At 39.6% G+C, this 27042-nt stretch overlaps 2 protein-coding genes across 11 annotated transcripts in view; one reads left to right on the forward strand and one right to left on the reverse strand.

The window, feature by feature from the left end:
- The window catches only part of Eip74EF (Ecdysone-induced protein E74), a 400337-nt gene that overhangs the window by 236617 nt on the left and 136678 nt on the right, over positions 1 to 27042 (reverse strand). For 4 of the 9 annotated variants that reach the window (XM_068346246.1, XM_068346245.1, XM_068346243.1 and 1 more), the window contains one exon: positions 23871 to 23934. The exons of the other annotated variants lie outside the window; for them this stretch is intronic. The gene's annotated coding sequence lies outside the window, so the exon portion shown is untranslated. The remainder of the gene's footprint in view (positions 1 to 23870; positions 23935 to 27042) is intronic. 9 annotated transcript variants of the gene reach the window in all.
- The window catches only part of LOC137616459 (U7 snRNA-associated Sm-like protein LSm11), a 288656-nt gene that overhangs the window by 103844 nt on the left and 157770 nt on the right, over positions 1 to 27042 (forward strand). The gene's annotated exons all lie outside the window — the stretch shown is intronic.

The raw sequence follows: 27042 nt of genomic DNA on the forward strand, positions 1-27042 counted from the left end.
CTAAGGTCAGAAGAGGACAAGGCTTTTAACATTAATTTCCTGTCACACTACGCATTATTGCCAAACATATGACTACTCGATCCTTCCCCATCTCTCGGGTAGGATGGAGAGAATAGTCATACCCTGGAGTGAGGGGGTACCCCGAGAGGTATACAGTACTCGGAACCACAATCTCCCATAAATTGCCCAAACTGCCTTTATATAGTTAGGGAAGGGGGAGGGGTTGGGAAGGGTTGAACGTGTATGCATATCTATACATATTTAGCAGTCAATTTTGACAGGTCATGTATACTAGTGTATATCATCATCATCAGCCATTACTAGTCCACTGCAGGACAAAAGGCCTCAGACATAACCTTCCACTGGCATCTGTTCATGGTCTTTCTATGCCAGTCTAAACCCACAAATTTTTTTAGCTCGTCAGTCCATCATCTTCTCTTCCTTTCCCTGTTTTTTTTTTAGACTCTCTAGGAACCCATTCTATCATTCTTTATGTCAATCTATTATCTGTCATTCTTATAATATGTCTTGCCCATGTCCATTTTTTTCTTACATGTTGTTAGAATATCCTCAACCTTAGTTTACTCTTGTATCTACTGTATGTTGCTCTTTTTTTATCATAGTGTTATTCCCATCATTATTCTTTCCATAGCTTTTTGAGCTGTAACTGAGGGATATTTATTATGATTATTAATCACCTCTGCTTCCATTCTGTGCATTATCTATAGTTGACATCAGCAAGTAAATCAGGAAAAATTAACATTATCTTTGATACTGGTGCATGTACTGTACCACTGTTTTTGGAGTGCATCATCTACAAGCCCTAGGGATCAGAGCCAAGGAATTATGGCCACCCCCTGAGTTGTAGTTCTCCAATGCCGATGAATCACCTATGAAAGGTAAAGGTTTGGGATCAGTGGAGGGCGTGATGCCATATGGTGATATTTCATACGAGGGGTATATCGACGTCCTTAGCTCTCTCCCTACACCTCTACTGTTATGATCGCTCTGACTCCTAAGGATCATTCCTTAGGACTTTCAGCATCAAAGACGAGATAGGAAACTTAATAGGACTTCATCAGGAACCAGTCAGGTGTCAGCCAGCCAAGTTTATTGATCGGAACCAAAGTCTGTTCCTCCACCCTCTGCCATTTTGTCACCTGAAGAAGTTAGACAGTATTTTTTCTAGGAATATAGTGATGTGCTAATGGCAAAGAAATTTCATCAAGGAGCACAACTTACGTCATATTACACTCTATGTATAGTACCACTAGCCTTTCAAGAAGTTGTCAAGACTGAGTTGGGGACAATGGTAGCACAAGGCATCATCAAATCAGGTGAAATCAGCCATCCCCATGGTGTCGCCCCTTAGTGGTTGTAGTCAGACCTAAAGGTGGTGTTCACGTCACCACAGTTAAATTTGCAGGTAAAAAGACCGGCCCATCTTTCACCACCACCGCTTAGTGCAATTAGGACTATCAATCCCTCTTCAGGGTATTTCTCCATCATGGATGCATTATATGGGTACTGGTAGATCCCATTAGCAGAAGAGGATGGCTGGTATCGCTATTGTCGTTCACCTATTGGATTCAGCGCTTAGGGAGATACCTATTGCAGGAGAGGTGACAAAGCTCTTTAAGACATCAAACATTTTGTAAAGGTGGTAGATGATATACTTGTACATGATAGGGATTATTATTCTTACTTATGCAGGGTCAACAGTTTCATCACATTACAAGACCCATGGTATTACTTTAAATGCAGAAATCTTTTTTATTACAAACCTTACCCTATCATTTTGTGGATATAAATTTTCTGAAAGTGGCATCACAGCTGACAAGGAGAAAGTTCGAGCTATGTCACTTCCTGAAGCCAGCAAATCTGAGATTTACATTCATTGGCCTTGCTAATCAGTTGACAAAATTTTCACCTGATCTTGCGGCTGCAGTAGATCCACTTCAACCCCTGATTAGCCCCAAGAGCCTTCACGTGGGCGGCAGATCATGCCGCCGCCTTTGCCAAGCTCTCTCTCAGCCACCCGTACTAGCTCATTTTGACCCATTGTGCCCTACCATATTACAAATGGACACTTCTTGCTTATATGGTTTAGGATATGTCCTACAAAACCATGGGGAAGGTCGATTCCGTTTGGTCCAGTGTTGTTCATGTTTAGCTTATGCAGAAATGTGATGGACTGCAATCGAGTTGGAATGTTTATCATCAGTCTGGGCTATGACTACATGTTGCCATTACTTACTGTATTTCATCTAAACTATTTCACATTAGTGACTCTCCATAGACCCCTGGTACCTATCTTAAATGTATAGACACTAGATGCAGTTGAAAATACACATCTCCAGTGTGCGAAAGAGAAAGTTTCACCGTATATCCTTACTGCAGTGTGGCTCATTCACCTTTTGTTCATGTCGCTAATGCCCATGAACAAGAGCAAATGTAGACTAGTACTCCATGGAGTTTTCAAGTCCAGAAAACCAATGTGGCTAACCCAGACTTTGACGTTGGTTATTGTCGTCAGCTCCCAGATTATGACGCGCTGAGTTGTTCCCCTCAGAGGTGAGCACTTGTCTCGTTCGCGAGTAAGATTTACCTCGTCTGAGTGGTCTACTCCACGATGTTTTAGGAAACGAGTGCTGGATTCACCCATGCCACTTTCCAGGCAAGACGATGAGGTGGTCCGGAGATTGTGTTCAGTCTCGGTCCTTCCCATCGTGTTCAGTCTCGGTCCTTCCCATCGTGTTCAGTCTTGATTCCTCCTGTAAATACAACAACAACAGAACTTTCCTAGTTTTTCTAAGTCAGAACCTTTGGGCCCTGCAGTTAAGGTTTCTTTCCTCTTGAGGAAAGAATCCAACCTAACTGCTGTGCGCACGCACAGATTCTCATCTTTCTTTTGTGATTCTGAATGTTGGAGCATTTAAGATTTCATGTCGAGCTCCTGTGGGAACATTGGCGAGTGCTCGTGCCTTGCCACATGTAGCTTCGGCTCATGGGCTTTTAGACCATAGTTTAGCAGAAGTCTTGCACGTTAGCACGCACCCATTCACCAAATAAGGTGCGAGGGTGAACTCCTCTCACTGATGAAAGTCTACATGATATATTAGGTTCACAACATCAATCTCGCAGAGCTACATGTGAGCACTAGATCTTGACCAGGGGAATGCTACCCTACGATAATGTTTGCTCGGATGGGTGAGCGCATGCCCGCACCATGAAATGACCTACTGCAATAGCTTGCCAGAGAATAAGTCAACGGCGCTCTTGTACGTTCTTCAGTAATAACACACACTTGTTCCCCCCCAGGCAGTTACAGCTTGTTAGCGAGTGTGACCGAACGCTTGGTCATTCTCGCCTGACTCGCGATCTTCCCATTCAAGTAATTCCAAACACTGTGATGATTGTTTGGTTCGTCTGACTGTGAGGCATTTACTTATTGAATGTTCCGGTCTCGTGGGTATCGGGAACAATTCCTTCCTGAAGCAAGTGGTGAAGATGGCAGGTACATCCTCACCGATATTCTTGGAGGGGACATTTTTTATTATGCCAGTGGCATTTTCAAGTTCACATTGGGGGCTGACATTCTTACTTGTTTTTAAATATATTAAATTTTGAAAGTTTCAATGTTATTTATTAATTTCTATTTTTATTTTAGTTTTTTATCCTAAAGTTATTATTTATTAATTAAGCATACTTGCATTGGTATCAATGACCACTGATGTTATGATGCCAGATAATTACAAAGCATTTATTCATTAATGAAAGTACTGTACAGTAATGCCTCACAACACGAAATTAATTCTTTCTGGAGTGGCTTTTGTTTCGTGAAAATTTAGTGTTACGAGTCACATTTTACATGTAAATCGCCTAATTTGTTCCAAACCCTACAAAAACACAACATTAAATTTATAATAACGCTACAGTATAACCACAATGAAATACTGTACAGCCAAATACATTTAAGCCATTCAATATACCTAAATAACTGTTAATACCTTTAAATTAGGTAGTTATTAGAACAATGCAATAATAAATGGAAAATACAATACATACAGTACAATACTGTACATATACAAAGTATACAGTACCATATGTACTGTACTATTATAGTTACTCTTATTATAGATACATTTTCTATTATGTGAACAACCCATTATCTTTCTTTCTTTTTAATGGGGGACTATTTTATTTTTGGCCTGGCTGGCAAATCTCTTTTATTATCATGAAACATATTTTGCAATGAGAATCAGAAAAATCTTCGCATCTCATTTCATAGCTTGAAAATTTCATAAGCAGATTCTTTCGTGAAGAGAGGTATAACTGTACAGGTATCTTCGATTTGTTCTAGGAACAGAAAAGTTTGCTTTGAGTTCTCAGGCGTTCATGAGGGTATTCATGCTAGTTTCAAACTTGGCTCACGTGATGGGGATAAGATTTCTCCGTTACCTTGCCTACCTTGATAACTGGCAGTTGTTAGCTGTCCATATCCCAACTTCTGCTACACAGGGACCTTCTCAAATTTGTTAAGACTTGATGAACCGAATAAATCTGGAGTCTGTTCTCACCCCAAGTCAGAACATTGTCTGCTTTGGATTGAACATCGACATGGTCTGTCCAAGACAAAACTTTCCCATCACAAGACAGGTTACAGAGGTTGAGGAAAGACGCAACCCCCCTTCTTGACATTGGATATCTTTCATGGTATAGAGCTGGCAGAGACCACTTGGACATCTGTCTTCTCAGGAACATCAAATTCTACATTGCAGGTTACACCTTTGTTACGTTCAGTGGGATCTGAAATCCAATTAGCTGTAGAGATCCGACTCTCCTAATATGCTAATCAAGGTCACATAGGAAGTCTTAAGATGATCTGTTGTGGTAGCTGCAGGAGAGGTACCTAATCTAAGGAGCCCTATTGCAAGTTCTCCCTTTGGAACTCGTCTTGTTTTCAGATGCGTCCAAGGAAGGGTGAGAACCCCATATCCTAACTCACTCTACGTCAGGTCTATGAATGGAAGACATAGACAAGAAGTTTCATATCAGAGTTGAAAGGGGGATATCTGGCACTGATCCACTTTTGAGAATAGTGAAAGGTCATTCAGTAGTGTTGATAAGTGACAATACTACAGTAGTGGCTTACATAAAAAAATACAAGGAGAGTCTGTTTCTCACCCCCTTTGCCAGTAAGCTGTGAGCATGCACTCATGATCGGAGGACAGTGGGATAACCCTGTCAGCATGGTTTATTTCAAAGAAACTAAACATCATCGAAGACAATCTGAGTCATCGCAATCAAATTGTGGGTTCAGAATGCTCTTTGATTCCTCAAAGATATGTTTGCCTCTCACCTCAATAACAAACTCGCAGTTTATTGTTCACCAGTGCCTGACCAAGCAGCAGCACTGGAGGACGCATTCTAATACCCATGGGATGGCCTCTACATTTATGCCTTCCTACTGTTCTGTTTCGTAAGGAAAGTGATCAGCAGAGCCAATCATCACGCCCACTCTCCAGATCACTCCGGTAGCACTGAAATGGTATATAGTAGTTCCGAGAGCTTCTAGCTTGGTACAACTTCCCATGTCAACCACACTTGAAGAAACACCACAGTACAGTGGACTGGCTGTCTCTTCACGCCTGGAGGTTATCCAGTATCTCCTAAGAGAGATAGGCTTTTCATGACCAACTGCGAAACAACTCTTTGGAAGCCTCTAAAAGTCTTCAACAGTAGTCTTCCTTGCAAAGTGGTGACTGGTGACTTTCTAGCGTATCTGGGGGATGAGAAACTCTTCTCAGTTTGGGCTTAAAGTTTATTGCTCAGCATTGAGCCAGGTCTTCAGACTGAGAGAGATAACCTCTCTTCCTTGTAGGCATTATCGGCTTTGACTTGAAGTTTAGAAAAATCTTGTCCCCTCGGGAAATCAACCCCTAGCTTGGAATGTTACCACGCTCCTTCGATCATTTCGAAAGGCTCCTTATGAACTCTTGACGAGACCCACAGACAGGGATCTCGCTCAGGGATCTCGCTCTTAAGACAGCGTTTCTAATAGCCTATGCCTTGTCCAAAAGATTGGGACACTGCATGGCCTATAATACTTGGTGTTGTATTCTTGGTGGTGGAGACAGATTTCATTCTCCTTGTTCGCAAATTTGTCGCAAAAACACGAAACCCTTCGATTAATGACTAGGTTTGATTCCTTCTTGGTATCATCGCTGAAATAAACGATCGATAACCCTGATGACGTGCTTTTGTGTCCTGTAAGGGCAGTAAGGCTCTTACATAAAACAAATGAGATAATGTAGACCACACTTGCTGAATCTCTTCATTAGCACACGGAGAACGACGTTGAACATTTCTAAAAACGCCTTTTCCGTTGGCTTCGCGAAGTCATCAGCAGAGCCTACAAAGAATGAGGAGCCTATGCATTGGCCTCACATCCTCCTAGAGCTCATGAAATCAGAAGGATTGAGTTACATTAGCCTTCCGAAAGAACCACACAGTTACTCAAGTTTTGAAGGCTGGTGTCTGTAAGAGACAGACCACCTTCATGGCACACTATCTTGGGATTACGCACTCAGGTCCCTGGATACGTTCTATGTACAACCTGTGGTTTCTGCCCAGCAAGTGGTGTAACAAGGCCTGCTCCTTTTCAGGTCATGGAAGTATTGTCTTAAGATAGTGTTCACATCATGATTTTAGCCTCAAAAGTGAGAATGACAAGTCTTTTTTTCCGCTTTTCTTGTCTTGGGTTCATCCCGTAAAATGTTATGGATCGGGAACGGACAATGATGTATGTAAGCTCGTTAGTGATGGGTAGTCATTGTACTAAGAGCAAAATGTAAAATCCCCACACTTCAAGGGGGAGCGTGACAAACAAGGCAAACCCATTTCTTATATTTGCCTTAAAAAGAACTTTGCTCCCATTGAAGATAGGGTTTTTGTATAGAAAAAATCTAGGCCATGATGCATTAGGTCAAGTGATGCAAGGAGCCTTTGCTCTGATCTTCTATCCAGACTGAACATTGTGATCCCAGTTGTTAACCAGCCAGTTGGTAGAGCCAGACTTCATCCCTCCTCAGCATGACTCCTCTACTAAAGAACGAGGGTTTGTATTCGCCTTAGAACAAAAAGAAAATTTTAAAGGTAATTTGCCTTTTTCCTTACTTTAAAAATCCAGTTCCTTTAAGTTTCACTTCCTTCCACATCCACCCTGTAAATCTTAGTCAGAATCTGAATGGAGGCGCAGCACACTCATAGATCTGCCCCTCCAGTAAAACTGGGTGGCAGTTGCCAGAAGCTCTGTAATTCTTCACTGGCCATTAACAAGTATTGCTAGAATCTCTCCCTACCAAAGGACTTGGGTTTGAAAAGGTACGAAAAATACAAATTACCTTTAAAATTTGTGATTTTTTCCCCTAGATGACTAAAAAATGTTTCTGGATAATGAAATGGGGAATATTTTTGAGTTCCTCGTCTTGTATTTGCTCTTATAGAAGAGAAGTTTACAAATCCTCAGAATCTTGATCTTGTTTGGATTGTCTAACTTGTTTAGATATGAATGAATAATTAAGGTAATTGCAAATTAATTCTGTTAAGGAAAAAAGATGGATGCCCTGTTATAAGGTCGGTTGATGCAGGGTCTGTACACCTTTCCACTATTTTCCAAATTTCAACAGGGATAAACAAGTGCAGAGGTATACAAACAGCAGGATAACTCTGGTGGCTCTATTTTTGCCTCTGTTGTTGGAGTGTCTGAGGTGGTTGCTATTGAAAACGTATCTTTCAAGACAACAGCTTTTGAGGGCAGTAATCCAAACCCATATGCTCTAGATTTACCCGTATGGAGACAGTTCACGGTATTCACAGTGCCAAAGTGTTTTCTAGGTCCTTTAGATTGCCTATCCTAGGCTTAAAAAGGCTGTCTCCTAATAATCTGTATTAGAGCCATTGGAATGTTTTATGTTAAAAGTCAAGAAATGAGTGTTTAGGAATAGTTTGGAGGATATTGTTAAATATTTGCAATTACTTTATGAAAACAAATTGTCCGTTTCAGCTATTAAGGGCTACACTTCCATCCTTAATACTGTGCTTAAGCATCTAGGATCAGATTTACCCTTTTAAGGTGTTGTGGGAAATTTATTTTTGTCTTTTAATATTGAAAGTCCTCCAGTTGTAAGAGCAACTTCTATTTTAATCTAGATGTAGTACAGTATTACAATTTTTAAAAGGTTCACATTTTGAATATTAGAAAAATATTTCGGTTAAAGATCTCATGGCTAAGAGTTTTCCTCTTGGCATTAGTTTAAGTTAGACATATTTGTGAACTAAAAGCTCTTTCTTATAATGTAGGTTTTGAAGGAATAGGATATGACAAATTCGTAGATAATTTGTATTTTTCCTACCTATACAAACCTTAGCTATTTACATGGGGGTAATTACTTCGGCGTAGCTGAAATGACGAGCCATAAGAATTTTAACGAGGGTTTACTACCCCTCCGCTAATTAGCGGGGGGGGGGGGGGGGGTAACTTGCTACCCCTCCCCCCTCACACACACAGTGAGTGCTTCACTTTACTTAGAGGTAGGACTTATCCCGGGGGACAGGGCTGGCGGGCAAATATGTGTAAATAGCTAAGGTTTGTATAGTTAGGAAGAATACAAATTATCTACGAATTTGTTATTTGTTCCGTAACTGAAATACAAACCACGCTATTTACATGGGGTGACTTAACCCTTCGGAAGGGTGGTAAGTCCCTGCCATACTGGCTTTGGCTTGCCCGGGGATTCCATATTCGAGTGTTTACGTACTCAGACAATAAGGAATCCCTGCTCCTTGCTAGCGGCTGTGAAACTGCTGCGGCCTACGTAAGGTGTGTGCGAAGGTGAAAAGTGATTTGTCCCAGGAAGTTGACCTGGAGTTCCTCAGATGGAAATCTAGGCTAGGACTCTCCCAATACCACCTCGTCAGGGTATGGGGATATGACAGTATTACACTTGATACTAGGAACACAAGGAAGCATGGTTTACCTGCAGTGGTTTGAGGTCAGCTGTGCAGAGAACCCAGGATGCTGCTTTCTCCAAGGGAGGAGAGGATGAAGAAAAGAATAAGGGCCAGACATACCTTTTCATTCATGCAGACTAAATCCAGGTAACAATGCCCTCAACCTTCTGCTACTTGTCCATTAAGGAGCCTGAGGTTTAGACCAGCTGTTGTGCAGCCACCACAGGGCCGATAGAAAACGTATTGAGTCTCCTGTGGGTCACGTCTTGCAGGTAGTGGGCTGTGAAGGTGGTCTGACGCTTCCACACCCCAGCTTGCAGGACCTGCGTCACTGAATAATTCTTCTTGAAGGCCAGGGACGTAGCTATGCCCCTGACATCATGCGCTCTAGGGCGACGTGACGGAGAAGGGTCAGGATTCAAGGCCAGGTGTATTACCTTGCGAATCCAGGCTGAGATGGTATTCCTAGTGACCCTTCTCTTCGTTTTCCCAGTGCTCACGAACAAGGCTTGAACCTGGGGACGAACTGCAGCTTTTCTCTTAAGATACAACCTCAGACTCCTTACTGGGCAAAGTAGGAGATGGTCTGGGTCATCTGTTACAGATCGGAGATTCGAAACCTGGAAAGAGTCGAACCGAGTCTTGGCAACAAACTCAGGGACGAACCTGAACGTTACCTCCCCCCTATCCCCTTGAATGGGCGATGTCGTATGAGAGACCATGTAGTTCGCTGACTCGCTTGGCCGAGGCCAAAGCTAGCAGGAACACCGTCTTCTAAGTAAGGTGGCGATCTGCCACCTTGTCGCGCAACTTTATAGGCATCCCCCCACTGGTGGACATGCAGGGGGACTGCCAATCCTAGCGTTTACGGCCTCGGCCGTTCCCTCTAGGATTCTTGCCGCCTCCCCTGGAGGACTTCTTGCCCCTTCTGCCCTTGGCAGGAAAGGGCTTAGACACCTGCTTCGCTGTCGTTGTCGTTATCTTCCTAGTGTCCTTAGCTGGACGGGGTTGCTGAGCTGCTGGAGGTTTGTAAGGCCTCGATGTCAGGGCCTTGTGGATGAGGGAATCCTGATTGGACTTCCTCCACCTCTCCGAGGCTAGTTCCACGTCCTTGGCTTAAACAAGCTCTTACCGAGAACGGAAGTGTGTCTGAGCCTGCTAACATCAGAACTGGAGACCTTCTGGTGGAACCTCTCACCCATTGCGTCCCGACGCTTGAGAATCGTGTTGGCCCACAAGCTCGAGACTTGATGGGCCAGAAACTCGATGGTTCGCGTGCCTGAGAGTAAGAATGTCTCCAGTGCCTTCCTGGTACTTTCTTTGGACAGGTCCTCAGAATGTACCAGGATGCCCAGAGATCCCAGCCAGATGTCCAGCCACGAAGTTGCCTGCATGGCACACTTCGCAACTTTCTCCTGGCTTAGGATCTCAGTTGCAGAATAGGACACTTGCCAGTTGGAGAGTCTCTCAAGAGGAACTCCCCCAATGAGTTCTTCCACCGAATGGTGTACTGGAAGACTCAAACAAGTCTCCTCTAGGATTTCAAAGTACCTCCTCTGATGTACTCGAGGAGGAGGGAGGAGCTTGTTACCAGCACTGTATCTATTGGAGGAGGCAAGCTCAGAGAGCTGGCCCTCGACCTTGTCTCTGGCACTCTTCATCCCCTGAGACCAGGGCAAAGCTGCACTGGCCCTAGAGGGTTTCTGGGTGCCATAGATTCGGTCCAGGACCGTATCCTTCCCTTCCCGAGGAGGAATCTCTGGGTCTGGGATCCCACTGAGGTTCCTCATGAGGGTCAGGACTTGCCAGAACGCATGTTCTGACTCCTGGTGCTCTCCTGACGCACTGGCAGCGAAGTCTCCCGTCCCCAGAGGCTCTTCCTGGGGAGACTCGCGGACATTCTCCAAAGGTCTATCTGGTTCCTGTCGGGTCCTTGCGGAAGACTTGGGAACAGTCTTCGAGTCCTTCGGCTCCCTCCTAGGAGAGATGCAGGACTCCAGCAATGAAGGATGTAAGGCCTTCGCCACCTCTACACGAGGGGACTTCTCAGGAAGCGGCGGAGTTTCCCCCATTGGTGCGATGGGGGAACGGACCGGATCTTCGGGCTCTCCTGAAGATGGGTAATACTCATCCGCAGAGGAGGGAGAGTAAGTATGAGGTGGGGTAGGAGCCTTATGTAAGGACTTGCGAGGGGACAGGATAGTCCTTGGAGAAGTTAACACGTTTGGGACTCCTCTCTTCCTCTTCAGGGGGGAGGAAGTTGCCACTGATTTGTGACCCAAGTCAGAAAGCACAGGCTTCATTGCTTGCATAAGCGCTCTGACAATGGTACCAAACCAGGGCTGCTGGCTGACAGTCGCGCTGTCAGATACTCCCTCTGGAGGGAAGGGGATCGTTCGATCCCTTGGATGAGTCGACACATGAGGGTTCGCCTGTTGAGAATCTGCAATGAAGGAAGAGGAAAGATCCTTAGACCTGTCCGGAAACCTCCCCTCCTCCGGCGAGCTTGTTGTTCTGCGCTTGCGGGGAGGGGAGTGCGATGTTGACCTGTCCGCCTGTACCCCTGATGCGGGCGTGATCGCGTTGGCGATCGTTGCGCCGATCACGCTGGTGATCGCGTGAAAAGCCCTGATCTGGATCGTGAGTAAATGAATCATGCGCAGCAGGATATTTGCGCACGCGTGAGTGTGGGCGTGGGCATGCGAGGTTGAGGGAGCGGTCGCGCATCAAGATGTGGGCGCACAGGAGTGCGTTGTTGCGATGGGCGCGCAGCAGGAACTGACCGTGTAGGTGTGCGCTATTGGGATGGGCGCGCGGGACTGGAACTGGGCGCGCAGCTGGAACCTCGCGTGCTACTGGAACATTGTGTGCAGTTTTTATATTGCGCGCCGTTAGCAGAGAGTCCAGGGGAACTTGTGAGCGCCCGTGCGCTATCTTGGGAACCTCCTGGACTGCGCGCTGTGATGTAGAAGCGCGCTGGTGCGTTGGCGAGCGCGTTTGCGCTATGACAGGAACCGCGCGAGGTTGGCGCGCATCACCCTTAGTAGTATAAGAGTGTTGGGGGTCTAGAGATACCTGTGAGCGCCTGTGCGCTAACTTAGGTGCCTCTTGGACCACGCGTTTGTCGTCTAGAGACACGTGTGAGCACCTGTGCGCTAACTTAGGTGCCTCTTGGACCGCGCGTTTGTCAGGAACTGCCGGGCACGTGTACGCAGGCGAGTGCGTGTGCGCAGGTGGGCGCGGGAGCGCTATCTCAGGAACAGCTGATGGGCGCGGGCGCGCCGATGGTTGTGGGCGCGCAGGGGAACCCTGGCGTTTAACTGGAACATTTGCGTGCACGCGCGCAGGTGAGCGCCGTGGCGCTAAATCAGGATCAGCGGCAACAGCAGGAGGGCGCGCAGGTATAACCTGGCGCGCAAGGGTATGATGCGCAGTTTTGCGCTCATTGCCCTTTTGCCCCGAATGGACCGGTGCCTGCGCAATGACAGGTTTAGATGGCACGTAGCGCGCATCCTCCTTGAAAGGAGATGGCAGGACAACATGTCTGGAGGGTGACTGGATACAAAGTCCCGAAGGACGACCATCCTCCGACAGGGATCGCGAACGATCCCTGGAGAGGACTAAGGTGGTAGCTGGCAGGAACGGTGATCGGTGAGTTGTCTCCTCCGCAGAGGACTGCGGGGATGACGAGCCGAAGAGGCGCCTCCTAACTCCCTTGTGAGGAGAAGGAAGGCCTCTACGGCGAAGGGGAGGACGAGCCTTCCGCCTTATACGCCCACGAGGGGCCGTTGGATCAGAACTCTGACCTTAGAGGGCCTCCGCAGAGGAGTCTCTGTTAGTGAACTCCCCCGGGGGCGAGAATCACCGGCAGAAGAGACCGTAGGACTTAGTTCCTCCCTCGAAGGATGTTCGGAGGGGGAACCTAAGACTTCAGCTACCTCAGCAACAACAGGCACAGGAGTTTGAGCAGAACCACTCGATGCCTCCGTTACAACAACGTCAACGACCGACAGAGGATCTATCTCTGCTGTCGTCGGCGATTGTTTAACAGCCGCACCCAGTTTGATCATGTCAAACAGGGCTTCCCTGGAGGGGGAACCCTGAAGCCCCAAGGAAGCCTAAAGATGTAATAAATCATTATTATTAACAGGAAAATAAATATTTAAATCCTCCTCCGGGGGAGGAGGGGCAGCTGCCTCGCTATGGGAGGCAACTACCTCTCCCGCAGCCCGGGATCGGTCAACAGCAATACGGTCTACGCTACCACTCGCTGGCCTCTCGGGAGAGACCGCTTGAGTGGGAGCTTCGGAGGAGGAAAGGGCTACGGAAGAAGTCTTGGGATTTTCTCTCTTCAAAGGAGCCTCTGAAGGAGAAATATCCCTTTTAGCCTTCTTCTTGCGTCGCTGGGCAAACCTCTCCCACTGGGAGGTAGACCACTCCCTACACTCGATACATACGTTAGACCTATCACACCGTTGGCCCCTACACTGAGGGCATAAGGAGTGAGGATCGGTGTCCAAGGCCGACATAAAGGTACCAGAAGGGCGGCCGGCTTGTCCAGGGCACGTACGCATGATGAAAGAATAGAGGCCAACTTCAAACACACACTGAAAGAAAAAGCAAAACAGATTATGGCAGTCAAAAACGGAGGAGAGCGCAGACAGGTGTGTCGTCTCTCCGAGCCAAAAGTAAAGTGAAGCACTCACTGTGTGTGTGAGGGGGGAGGGGTAGCAAGCTACCCCTCCTTACCCCCTGCTAACTAGCGGAGGGGTAGTAAACCCTCGTTAAAATTCTCATGGCTCGTCATTTCAGCTACGCCGAAGTAATTACCCCCATGTAAATAGCGTGGTTTGTATTTCAGTTACGGAACAAATCTTTTTTGTCTATATTAAGAGCTGAGAATGCATTTAAAATGCATAATATGAACAAGTTACCACAAGTAAAAATTATTGAAAATAAATGCTACATACTTTTTGTTCATCCTCCAAGCTCAAATTAATCATTTTACTTTTATAACTAGTCCATGTTACTAATATTTTTCTTTCACTCCATTGCACTATAACATGAATATGATAACTTTTATGCACATAAAGGAATATGTATTTGTAATTTTTTAAGAATAATATAAAAGTATAGAATGTGTTGTTTACCTTAAACTTGGTGTCTCTCCTACATGCTTGGTATTGCATATAAGCCACACAAAACTGACTCATGGGTATTTAATGTGTATATCTGAACCATATGAAATAGTTCTCAGGTGCAATGAGTGTGATTGTATTTTAACCATAAGAATATTTTTAACGATTGGAAAGTTTTTAAAAGAGAGAAATTTATGTTTTGGTGAGGAAAGTTTCATCTATCTTTGATCGGACTCTGTGAATTTCTCCTTTTTTAAGATTTAATATTAGAATTTGTTTATCACAGATTTTTACCTCATGATTTATTATTATTTTAATCCAATATATTTACTGGCAGTAGGGTGACGGGCTGGATTTAAGGCGATAGATAAAGTCTTTTCGGCTTTTACTCCTGATGACTGGTAGATGATCTTACTGGAATTAGTATGGACCAGCAGGGATCACTTGCCTTAGTTAGATAGGCACTGTGCATCACAAGGAACTAGCTATCCTTTGATGAATCTAGTCAATGAATCCTCTATGGATTTAGTTAGTTAATGGGAAGAGAAAATAACAGAATGACCCCAGTCCCGGGTTTAGGAGGATGCTAAGAATCTCCTGGTTTATAAATAATAAAGAAAAATTTAAAATTTTTAATTGGAATGTTAGAATTATTAATCTGATTAGGAAGTCATAAAAGTGGAGAATGAATTTATGAAATAATCTTAGACCAAGGGTATATATATATATATATATATATATATATATAATATATATATATATATATATATATATATATATATATATATATATATAAATATATATATATAAATATATATATAAATATATATATATAAATATATATATATATATATATAAATATATATATATATATATATATATATATATATATATATATATATAAATATATATATATATATATATATATATATATATATATATATATATATATATATATATATATATATATATATCTGTGTGTGTGTATGCAGTATACACACAGACATATATATATATATATATATATATATATATATATATATATACTGTATATATATATATATGTCTGTGTGTGTGTGTGCGCATGTGTGTGTGTATGCAGTATGTATGTGTATATATATATATATATATATATATATATATATATATATATATATATATTCAGGAAGAACAGATAGTTATAAGAGAAGGGGTAGGAATGATAATGATACCAAGCGCAGAAAAGGCATTGATGGAGTGGAAAGCTGTAAACAGTAGATTGTTACGTGCAAAGTTTAAATCAAAGAACTGCAATATGAGTGTTATAGTTTGCTATGCACCAACAAATGGTTTCCCTGAAGAAAGGAAAGATGAATACTATGAAGAACTGCAGAATATAATATACGAGATTCCAGAGAGAGATATGCAAATTGTGTTTGGTGACCCCAAAGCTAAAGTTGGAAGGCATAATCAAGGTATAGAGAATGTGATGGGTGTTGAGGGTCTTGGCAAGTTGCAAATGAAAATGGAGCACATTTTATAAATTTTTGTTCAGCAAACAATCTTGTTATTGGACGTACTCTTTTCCAGCATAAGAACATTTGCAAATATAGATGGACTTTGCCATGTGGCAATTAAAAAAATAAAATACAGTGAATCACATAGCAATTCATAAAGAGAGGAGGACTCTTGAGATGTGTAAGAAGCTATAGAGGTGCAAATGTTGATAATGATCACCAGCTCCTCATTGCCACACTGAAATTAAAACTGAAAGCACCCAACAGAAATGTAGATAGAATACCTAAGTTTGATATAACTAAGCTTATACTAGAAAATGTGCACTGAGAAACATTTGGATTCAATTTGCAGTCTAATAGACTTTAAGAGATGAAGAGCAGACAATTAACAGGGAATGGTGTGATATTAGGAACATATATCAGTTGGTTGGTAGTGAAGTTTTGGGACATAAAGTTACAAGGAGAAAGCCAGGGATATCAAATGATACATGTACTTGGGATACAATAAAAAGGAGACAAGGACATAAATTCATTGTTGAAAGTTTTTGAGGAAGTAATGAAAATTACAAGGTAGAGCATGCAAAATATTCCAGTATTGGTAGTGAGGTCAAAAGAAAAGCCAGGAATGACTGGAGAGAATATTTAGACAGGAAGTAGATGAGGCTGACAAAGCTATGAATTCAGGGAGTGGCTATGGTGTGAGAATTGCTATTAAAATTATTAATGAAATCTCTAGTAGGGTAAAGAAGAAGCTTATACCCATCAAAAAGAGAGATGCATCTGTTATAACAACAGAAGATGAAGAAAGGCAATGTTGGATGGAAGTCATGAATAGATGTGAAGGGAATAATTTCATTGATATACCGGAAGCTGAGGAAGACCTTGATGTGCCCATGAATGAAGTTAGTGTGTTGGAAGTCGAAGCCATCAATACAAAATCAAGAGATGGAAAGCCCCTGGGTACAATGGAATAACTGCTGAGATGATATTGGCTGGAAATGAAGTGACTCTTAGAATACTTACAAGATTATTTTGTAAAATGTGACATGAAGAGGCAAAACCTGATGAATGGGAGCTAGAAATGTTGGTGAAAATGGGAAAAGGAGATCTGACTTCTTGCAATAATTACAGTATGCTCATTATAAAGAGACTAGAGTGGAAGATTGATGAAAAACTGAGAGATGAACAAGCAGGTTTTAGAAAAGGTAGAAGTTTTGCTGACCAAATTTTCATTTTAAGACCTGTACAGTAATGTGTACAATAAAGAAATCCACTTTGGATAACATTTTTGGACTATGAAAAAGCCTTTGATAGTGTGCATCAGCCAATTTTATTGAGGGTACTGCGTTATTATGGAGTCCCTCTTAAATGTGTAAATTGATCAAGTCTGTACATGAGCATAGCAAGTGCAAAGTTAATGTTAGTGGAGTCCTATCAAATGAATTTCCATTGAACAGTTGAGTACTTCATGTGAATGTGTTGTCACCTATGTTGTTTATCCTCCTTGTGGATTTTGTAATGCATAGAACAGTTGGGGATGGTGGAGAAGGGTTGGACTGGATTGGTAATAGGAAATTAGTTGCCCTAGAGTATGCTGATGACACTGTCTTTATTAGCAGAACACCACATAATTTGCAAAGCTTGCTTACCAAAATACACGGAATATCACACGAGGTTGGGCTCAAGATAAATAGAAGAAAGACAGAGATGATGAGAAGAGAATATGCAATGGAAGATGAAATATCATTGGAAGGAGAAAGGATTAATATGGTAGAATCATTTAAATATTTAGGAACTATAATATCTAATACAGGGTCTTTAGAATTGGAGTTTAATAAAAGACTTAAAAAAAGCTAATCAGACAATGCTTACGTTAAGTAAAATTTAGAAATCTAATCTGAAATTATAAGAATCAGGCTATACAGTTTATCCGTTTAGTAAAATCGATGTTACTATGTTGACATGAGTTGTGCTATGACAGTGAAACAATATCCAACAGACTTTGTAGATTTGAGAACAAAGCCCTCAGAAGAATATTGGGAGTCAGGACAGGATTACTGAAAGGAGTCTGTTATTGAGATTACTCATGTGTCATATGTGGATGAGTTCATGTGAGGGGTAGATGGAAATGGTTTGGGAATGCTCATCGCATTTCCCAAGTGAGATTAGGTCACCAAATGTTCAACTGGGCTCCAAAAAGCAGTAGAAGAGTTGGAAGATCCAGACCTACATGGCTGAGGCCTATGAAGCGTGAAGTAGGAGATGATGAATGAACAAGGTTTGATTTTTTTAAAAGCTCATGATAGAGAAGACTTGCGAAATCTAAACAAGGCTATTTGCATCAATAGTTGTAGGAGATGATGATGATGATGGTGATTTTGACTATATATTTTAGCATTGATATAAATATTTTTTTCTCCCCGAATTCAATTGGGCCAGCTGCGTAAGAGTCAAGCTTGACTCATTGGGCTGGTTAATATCCTCCTTTTAATAATAATTATATGATTGGTACTATAGTGTATCTGGATGAAACACGAAGGTAGTTAGAAGAGAATAAGGATTTTAATTATATGCAAGACTATTTCAGTACCTTTGTAGAGAGCGCTCTTCTGGTAGAGATTGAAGGGCTTTGGATTTCTTGACTTTGGGAAATGGACCCAATGTCTTTTCAATTGTGTGCATCTTCTCATTTCAGAGTACCTTTTATGGAACGAATGTATCGGTACCATTTATTATTTTTGTAAAATGCTTGCCAATTGGGATTTGTGCTTTGAATATTCCAAAACATTTGAAGAGGTGATAAAATACTTCTTAAATCTCTTCTGTTAACTTCCTTAAAGTTGATTTAAGAAGCTCTCTCATTCCGGTGCTGTCTCTAATTTTATCAAACCTTCACTACTTAGTCTAACTTGTTTATCTTTAGAACCATCAAAATCCTCCTCCTCCTAATGCATCACCAAGTGAGCAATATGGAAAACCAATTAAGGCAAAATGAAAACTTCTAACCATCAACAAACTGTGGCTTGAACTCTCCGTGCTCAATTTAACGCTGACTTGTGTAATCACCGACCAAGTCTTATTGATGATACAATGTTAAGTACAGTCTGGTAAATATTTTATTTCTTCCTGAACCGATGAATGTTCATGCCTACTCTGACATTACATATGTTGACAGCCTGATAAAGAATCTGGCATGGTTAGTAGCACCTAAAATGCATTATCACACCCTGGTCCTTAACCTGGAAGAGCAATGTGGTGGTAGTTGACAAGTGCACCACCTTCACATTAGTCAAAATCACGAATTTAGTGGGATAGCTATGTGTATGTCTAGAATTATGAGGACTTGAAATGAAAAGTTCTTCTCTTCACTATGGTTATTGACAGCCAAGATGAACTAGCCTTAAAAAATGAAGACCATTACTAGATGACAGGAAAAGATGCATTCGGGGTATTCTTCAGTCCCCTGGGATTTGTCACAAGATAATCAAGAATGGCTTGTCTAAAGTCACCAATACAATTACCCCCAAGCATAAGTTAGATCGTCCTTTATGACTTTGCAGCCTCATATGGTCTTCTTTAGTTTAATGAATGTATCAACATCTGCTCCCACAAACCGCCCTTTACATTAAATTTGAATATTTATATGGTAAGAATTCTGTGTCCTCAATAATCTTTGAAAATGCAGGAAATTCCTCATTGGCTTTGGTAATGAGGTAAGGCATTGTGCTGAATCTTAATGTTGTATAAGCTAAAACAATAAAACCATCTAGAGCAGTGGTTCCCAACCTTCTTCCAGTGGTGACGCATTTCAGCTTCACCATACTTTTTACGACCCCATTCACATATCAAGGCTTTGTTCTTCTTATTTTTAAATAAAAAGACATAACTGATTAAGGTATACTGTTTATCATTGAATAGCAAAAACCAAAAAATGCATTTATATGTAATATAATAATAGAATATCTTTATAGAACACACACTGCATAATGGAATGTTATTGATATGAGTAACACAAACATTATCTTGATGATAAACAGTGATGTTCTTCATATGATGGTTGAAACTGCTTTTCCATCGCCAGTATCCCAATCCGCAGTGATGTTTTCGATACAGCACATGCAGTTTATCTTCAGCATGGAGATTAGTTCTCAGCTTCGACTTTATTAAAAGTAAAGATGAAAAGGTCACTTCACACATATGTCGAAGAAGAGGGCATAACATTTTAAGCATACCTTCAGCCAAATTTGGATATCGACGTAATTGCTTTATCCAAAACTGAATCTCTGTTAGGGAATCAAAGTCAGCTTTGTTACTGTCAGATTTAATAAGATAAATAAATTCCTATTGATATCTTTCAGCAGGAACATTTTAAATTGTTGCATCAAATGGCTTATTTGAGGTAAGGTCTGGGATAACTCGGGCTTTTCTGGAAAATATTGGCTTAATTAGTCTTTATAAGGTCTCCAGAAAGTAGGATCAGTAAACTTTGAAAACTGTGTTTGTATGAAATATCAGTATCATTTTCTTCAACAAATGCATTTAATGTGGGAAACATGTACAAATTTCTCTTTCATCCTTTACTCCCAAAGATCCAGCTTCATTTTGGAAGGCATTTAGTTTTTCTGCAAAATCAAGAATGCCGGAATTTTCTTCCCGAAGTGGAAGATTAAGGGAATTCAAAATTGTGAAAAAATCTACTATGTAGTTTTTGCCTAATTATTCATATCACCTACGAAACCTGAAAGTTTTGTTCTTCCCTGCCGAGATAAGAATTCTCTCACCTCAGTATTCAACTAAAAAAATATCTGCAAGAGATTGCCTTTTGGTAGCTACCTTCCTTCAGTTTGCAACAGAACTTCATGCTTAGAATCCGTTTTTTTTTTTATGACATACTTTAGCAAACAAGCGGTTGTTCAATGCATTTGACTTTATAAAGTTAACTGCTTTAACAACTGATTGCATAAGTTTTCAAATCTTCGGCAATGTTTTGCAGAAAATACTTGACGATGTGTCATGCAATGAATTCCAACAGCTTCTGGAGAAATATTCTTTACCTTCTGTTGAAACCCAGATCTACAACCTAGCATAGAAGGTGCACCATCAGTACACATACCACCGACATTTTACCACATCAATCCTTGCTTTTTAAGAAATGATCCTATTTTTTCAATATACCACACCTTAAGTTGTTTCTAATGGTCTACAAGAAAAAAAAATCATCCTTAAAATCGCCATTATTTATATATCGCACATAAACTAATAAGTGAGGAAAATTACATATATATGTTGATTCACCAACTTTTAATGCGAAGAGATCAAGTAGGAATGTACAGTATGATTAGAAAGAGTTATAATTTCCGAGGATTTAACTCCCTGATCTTCGATTATGTCATTAACGATATTTTTTTGCAAAAGGCAAAATTAATTCCTCACCAATGGCATGCCGTTTTTTTTTCTCCAAGTTTTCAGAAATATGATACTGTATAAGACGCTAGTAAAGCAGATTTACTTTGTCTTTGAGAATTTCCATCTCTGTGAAGACAAGATTTTTTTAGATCCACAGACTTAGTCTTCAAAAACACCGGGCTTTCTTTACTGAACTTTGCATTTTTCGACTCAAAATAATGTCTTAACTTATCCTGCGTCATTGATTCTTCTGAGATCACTTCATTGCACATCTCAAATTGAGTTTTTTTTTTTCTGCTGAGATAAAGCAGGTATAATCGATTTTAATGTAGTCCTCCATATATTCATGTTTTCCTTTGTTGTTTTCCATTGCCATAATTGCAACAACTTATTGTAAAATCAAACGAGAGAGAGAGAGAGAGAGAGAGAGAGAGAGAGAGAGAGAGAGAGAGAGAGAGAGAGAGAGAGAGAAGAGAAATTAAAATTAGTCAATTAAGACTTGCTAATGATAACTATGATAATAGTGAAAATGCCATGAAAACATGTAAACACAAATATATGTGTGATTTGTGTCTTATATATATATATATATATATATATATATATATATATATATATATGTATGTATGTAGTGCACACACTCACACAAAAGCATATTCACAGTTACATACACACAATTCTCCCCTCTCTCTTTCATTTACAATTTGTTTTTTTTTTTATGGAATTTGAGACTATAATATTTATCTGCATTTTAAGTAATCACCAACAACTCGTTTGTCATTTCTGTCTTATATATGCATGTCTTGCAGCAGCTTAGGTTTATAAACATTAATATTTTTGGCATATATGACTTTATTTTGAGTTTCCTAATTTGTAGTTAAAATATCGTTTTTAATAGATATCATGATTAATAAATAATTCAAACATCAAAAAGTTCCTTTAACAGAATTAAAAAAAAAAAAAAATCTCGGATATAAATTTAAATAATGAAATTTACAACAATCTTAAATATAACAATGCTCCATACCTACAAATTTCCAAATACAAATTCATTGTTTGTTCAAGTCGACTGGTAGCACAATGATACTGACATGCCAGATGCAATCTCTTTAATTGACAAAAATTATCAGACAAAAACACACACACAAACATACATATATATATATATATATATATATATATATATTATATATATATATATATATATATATATATATATATATATATATATATATATATATATATATATATATATATATTATATATATATATATATATATATATATATATATATATATATGTATATGTGTGTGTGTGTAAATGTATAAAATACAGATTTGTTAAATCTACGAATAAGGCCCTATAAATATTTTCCACGGAGATAATCGTTTTTATTAAACCTTCTCTGTACAAAATGTTCTGAGAAAGGCCAATAGACAGCAATGTAATGTACATGTGAACGACCGGCCCTGTTGATCGTCAGATTGAGATATATGCAAAGAAAGGAAATAACTCAGTTTGAGTATGGTTATTCTATCCTTTTTTAAATTTATGTATACCACCTCAGGTCGGAATTGGGAAAGATTTTGGTAAAACCTACAGAATCCTATCGGCCAAAACCCTTTAGATTATTACCATATTTTCACGACTCCAAGAAAATTGCTTGCCGACCCCAGGGTTGAGAACCCCGGATCTAGAGCTTTTAATGGAGTGTTTTTCTTCTCTGGGTACTTCAACTAAAGACTATCTTTTCCTGTATCAGCATTGATGTCAGCAGATTTTGACTAGGACGCTTTTTCAGTTACGTGCGAGAATAGACTCCCTATCGTATATGATGGTTGATACTATTGAAAATTGCATCACTGAGACTAGAGCCCTATCAGACACTTCCCTTCTTAATAATCACTTTGATATTAAACAGTATTTACCTTATCTTCCATCATAACTAGATTACGTTTGGAATCACAAGACTATCTTTCTTAGGAACCATGGAAAACTTCATAAAATTACAGTAATGTTACAGCAAAAGGATTGCACACACTATAGAGACACGAAAACAAAAGTGAAGTGAAATTTCATAGACATTATAATGGTGTCCAGCAAGCTGAAATATATTTGTAAGGGCATTCAGCAAGCTGAAATATACATAAAGAAAATTCGTGTTTAGTTGAATGTGATGAAGGCCAAAGTGACCTGTATTTTTTCAATTTAAGATAAAAATTCCAAATTTTTATATTGATAATTTTTCATACCAAAGTTTGTTTGAAAATAGAAACTTGAGAATAGTGGCAAAAAAAAAAAAAGAAAAAAAAAAGGTAGGAACCACTGTTTTAACAAGTACACTACTGTAGAAGTATGTGATCATCTAGAGAATATGTGATGCATGTTGATTTATGTTCTACTTATAATCAATAATCTATGTTAACTTACATTCTACATATAATCAACAAGTAATCTAAGTTAAACGAGTTCACTCAGATGTAAGAAATAGAAATTGAATGCCATATGCTACATTACACATGGATGCATTTAAAGTAATTTAGAACAATTAATACTATTGTAATGAGATACAAAAATATAGGTGTAACATAAAAAGACTGAATTAAATCCAGTCTTTTGAGTTGTGAAATTAAAAAGGCAGCCAGTTTGAAGCTCCCTGCTCATGATTAATTGAAATAGTATAAAAAGCCAAAGGATAGTAAACGATTATGTATTTGTAACTTATTTAATTGCAATTAGAAATGAGGTAGGGCAAAATATATAATATAAATAAATCTTAACAAGGTTCTTATAACTAACAGTTCATTCTTCTTACCTAATAGAAACCTTTGATAAAGGTGAGCAGACTTTTATCAGATGTTTTGAAAATTGCCACTGACCTGAAAAGAAGATGGGTAACATATTAAAACTTTTACAGTACTGTACAATGATTTATGAATCTCTTAACCTAAAATATATATTTAATATGAAGTGAGTTATAAATAAAATACAAATTCGAGATATTTTTTAATTCTGGGAATGATGCCCTTTCCTTTTTCTTTTTTAGTTGTGCAAGATTTGTGATTCTCGTTACAAAAGGAGTAAGGGAGCCACCACTGAGCTTTTTGCATGTCATCAGTTTAATTCTCTTAAAAACGGATATGCATTCATATTGGCATCATTATAGCAGCAGAACTTTAAATTACATATATATTTGGACACTTGTAAGCTAATTAACAAATATTGATAAATGAAAGTTAAGGAGATTTAAATGGAAAATGTCAATATTAATTTTGAAATAAATGAACGATTCTTCACAATGCTTCACAGAATTTAATGATGATATCACAATCTTAACTCCTTTGAAAAACGTATCATCAGTAAGTATTAGAGGAAAAAGTAAATACTAATTTTGTTTTATCCTGGAAACTAACTGTAGCTCTACTTGTCCAGAGATATCTTATCATTATACTTTGTAGACCACTAAATCTTTATATATTGATTGTAATTATGAAGTAACATGCCCATGTACTGTACTATATATACATATATTTGTGTGTGTTTGTGTGTTTTTACGTGTATATACTGTACAGTAATACCTCTTTTTACAAGTAACTTGGAATACTTTCATTTCGGTATGGGTCCATACAATTTGATTTTGATATACGTCCATTTTACCATTCTGGGAACAAAAAGTATAGTTAGTATTTAAATTTTTTTGTAATAAAAAAAAAATACTATAAAAACTAGAATGTTCTGCACAGAAAACAGTCGCACAGCACCCATATGCCATCCACACATCGTTCGCATGATTTTTGTGCTATTTTTCTTTGCCTTTGAGCGATTCCCCCTTAAGACCTTAACTTTTCATGCACTCTGCAGGAATTGTACTACCATCACCTTATGTTTTAGCAGTATTTATCAAAGTTCTGATCTCTTGTTCTTCATAGAGAGGTGACCCATCGTTCACATCGTTACCCATCTAAACAGTATACAGCAGCATCTGGACAGCATCCCCCAAAAATATCCATAAAGAAAGCAAGATGATTATTATAGCATAAAAAAGAATTTGTCCAAAAAGTACGATGATGGTATGACTGTGGCAGGCCTGGCAAAAATGTACAATCGTACAACATTTACAATAGACACAATCCTGAAAGAGAGAGGATATAAAAGCAACTGAAACTGCAAAATGGGTGCTGACATTGAGGAAACAACAGCCACATGTTCTAGATAACAAACATAACTTTCTTCTCACATGTAATAATGAGAAGCCGTTTGCAGGAGATATGATTACCAAACACGTTATTTGCAAAACAAGCAGTTTTTGTTTGCTAACCTTGTAAAAAAGGAGCTAGGTACATCAAACATCTAAGAAGCATTCAAAGCAAGCCTTGGCTGGTTCGAAAACTTCAAGATAAGAATAGACATCCTTATTGTACTGTGACATGGTGGGGGTGCATGCTTCGATGTGAGGGCAGCAGAGAAATTTGTTTCAGAATTTTAAAGGTTCGTGGAATCTGAGTTTTACATGTAACAGCATGTGTTCAACTGTGACGAGACTGATCGTTTTTGGAAGAGTTGCATTGAGGCAAACATTCATTACTAAATAAGAGAAGTCTATTTCCATCTACAAGCCCACAAAAAATAATCTAACCTGCTGTACTGTGCTAACACAAGTGGAGATTGCAAAATCAAACTTCCTCCTGGTGTATCACTCAGAGAATCCACAGGCCTTTTAAGAAGTGCAAGGTCCAGAAGAAGCACTTGCGCATTATGTGGAGGTAAAACAGGGCTTGAGTAACCTGCCCTACATTTTGTTTGTGGAATAGGTCAATGAGGTTTTTGATCCTGAGGTCAAAAAGTACCTCTTGGACAAGAACCTCCCACTCCAAGTCTTGTTGTTACTTATGAAAAATGCTCCTGCCCATCCACCAGCCCTATAAGATAACCTGATGTAAGACATGAAAATGAGTTATGGACGGACAAAGAAAAGGTTTGGTATGATGAGTACGAACAGACAGTTTACGGTAGGACGACAGGTGTTGGTCTACGCATCGTTAAGGAGATTTCCTCTCGCTGAGTTCCAAGAACCATTCCAGATTTTGGAGGAAAGCAGTGACCGGACCTTTGTTATCAAGATATCAGGAAAAACGAAAAATCTGAGGAAGCCCATATCAAATTTGAAACCGATACTTCGAGCACCGGATTGCACCAAGAAATTCCTCATCCACGTATCCTTATGGATGCATCGGATAACGGGATTGGAGCTGCCTTATTGCAAAAAGATAAGGAAGGAGTTCCTCACCTTGCGTGTGTTATGTCGTCGAAGCTGAAGAAGCAACAATGAGTCGACTCGACAGTTGATACAGAACTGCTTGCGCTGCTCGCAGCGATAAACAAGTTTTTAATTTATGTAAATCGACCACATTGTACTCTGATCATAATCCTTTAACTTTTGTAAATAAGATGAAAAATAATAATCAAAGGTTAACTAGGTGGTCATTATGTTTGCGACCATATTGTATTAATGTAAAGCATATATCAGGTAAGGCTAACTTGGTTGCAGATTATTTATCTTGGGCTGAATCGATGGATTCAAGCTGGAAATAAATAATCCATATTGGGGTGAGCTATCTTATGAAGCTGGTCTGGTGTAGAGTAAATACAGTAGTTTATTAATGATTTCATTTATATTTTATTTATGCATTGAAGAGATGGATACCCAGCTCTTAAAATTAGCTCCTCTCATGTAGACGTTGGTATGTTATGTAAATTATGTAAGACTTTCGTCATTAATTTCATTGAATTCTTTATTCAAGTTAGTAATGTATATGTAAATTTACACAATTTTTAAGAATTAACTTTCTATCTCACAAAATTTTGTAACAAAGTCTTCAGTAACTGTTTGAGAGTGTTATGTGATCATACACGACAGGAACAAAGTCTTATGTAATGTTTTTATATTTTTATGAGGTACTGCGTCATCTTTAGCGAGAATGTGCAGT

The sequence above is a fragment of the Palaemon carinicauda genome, chromosome 22 (genome assembly GCF_036898095.1).
Source record: "Palaemon carinicauda isolate YSFRI2023 chromosome 22, ASM3689809v2, whole genome shotgun sequence".
Taxonomy (NCBI): Eukaryota; Metazoa; Arthropoda; class Malacostraca; order Decapoda; family Palaemonidae; genus Palaemon; species Palaemon carinicauda.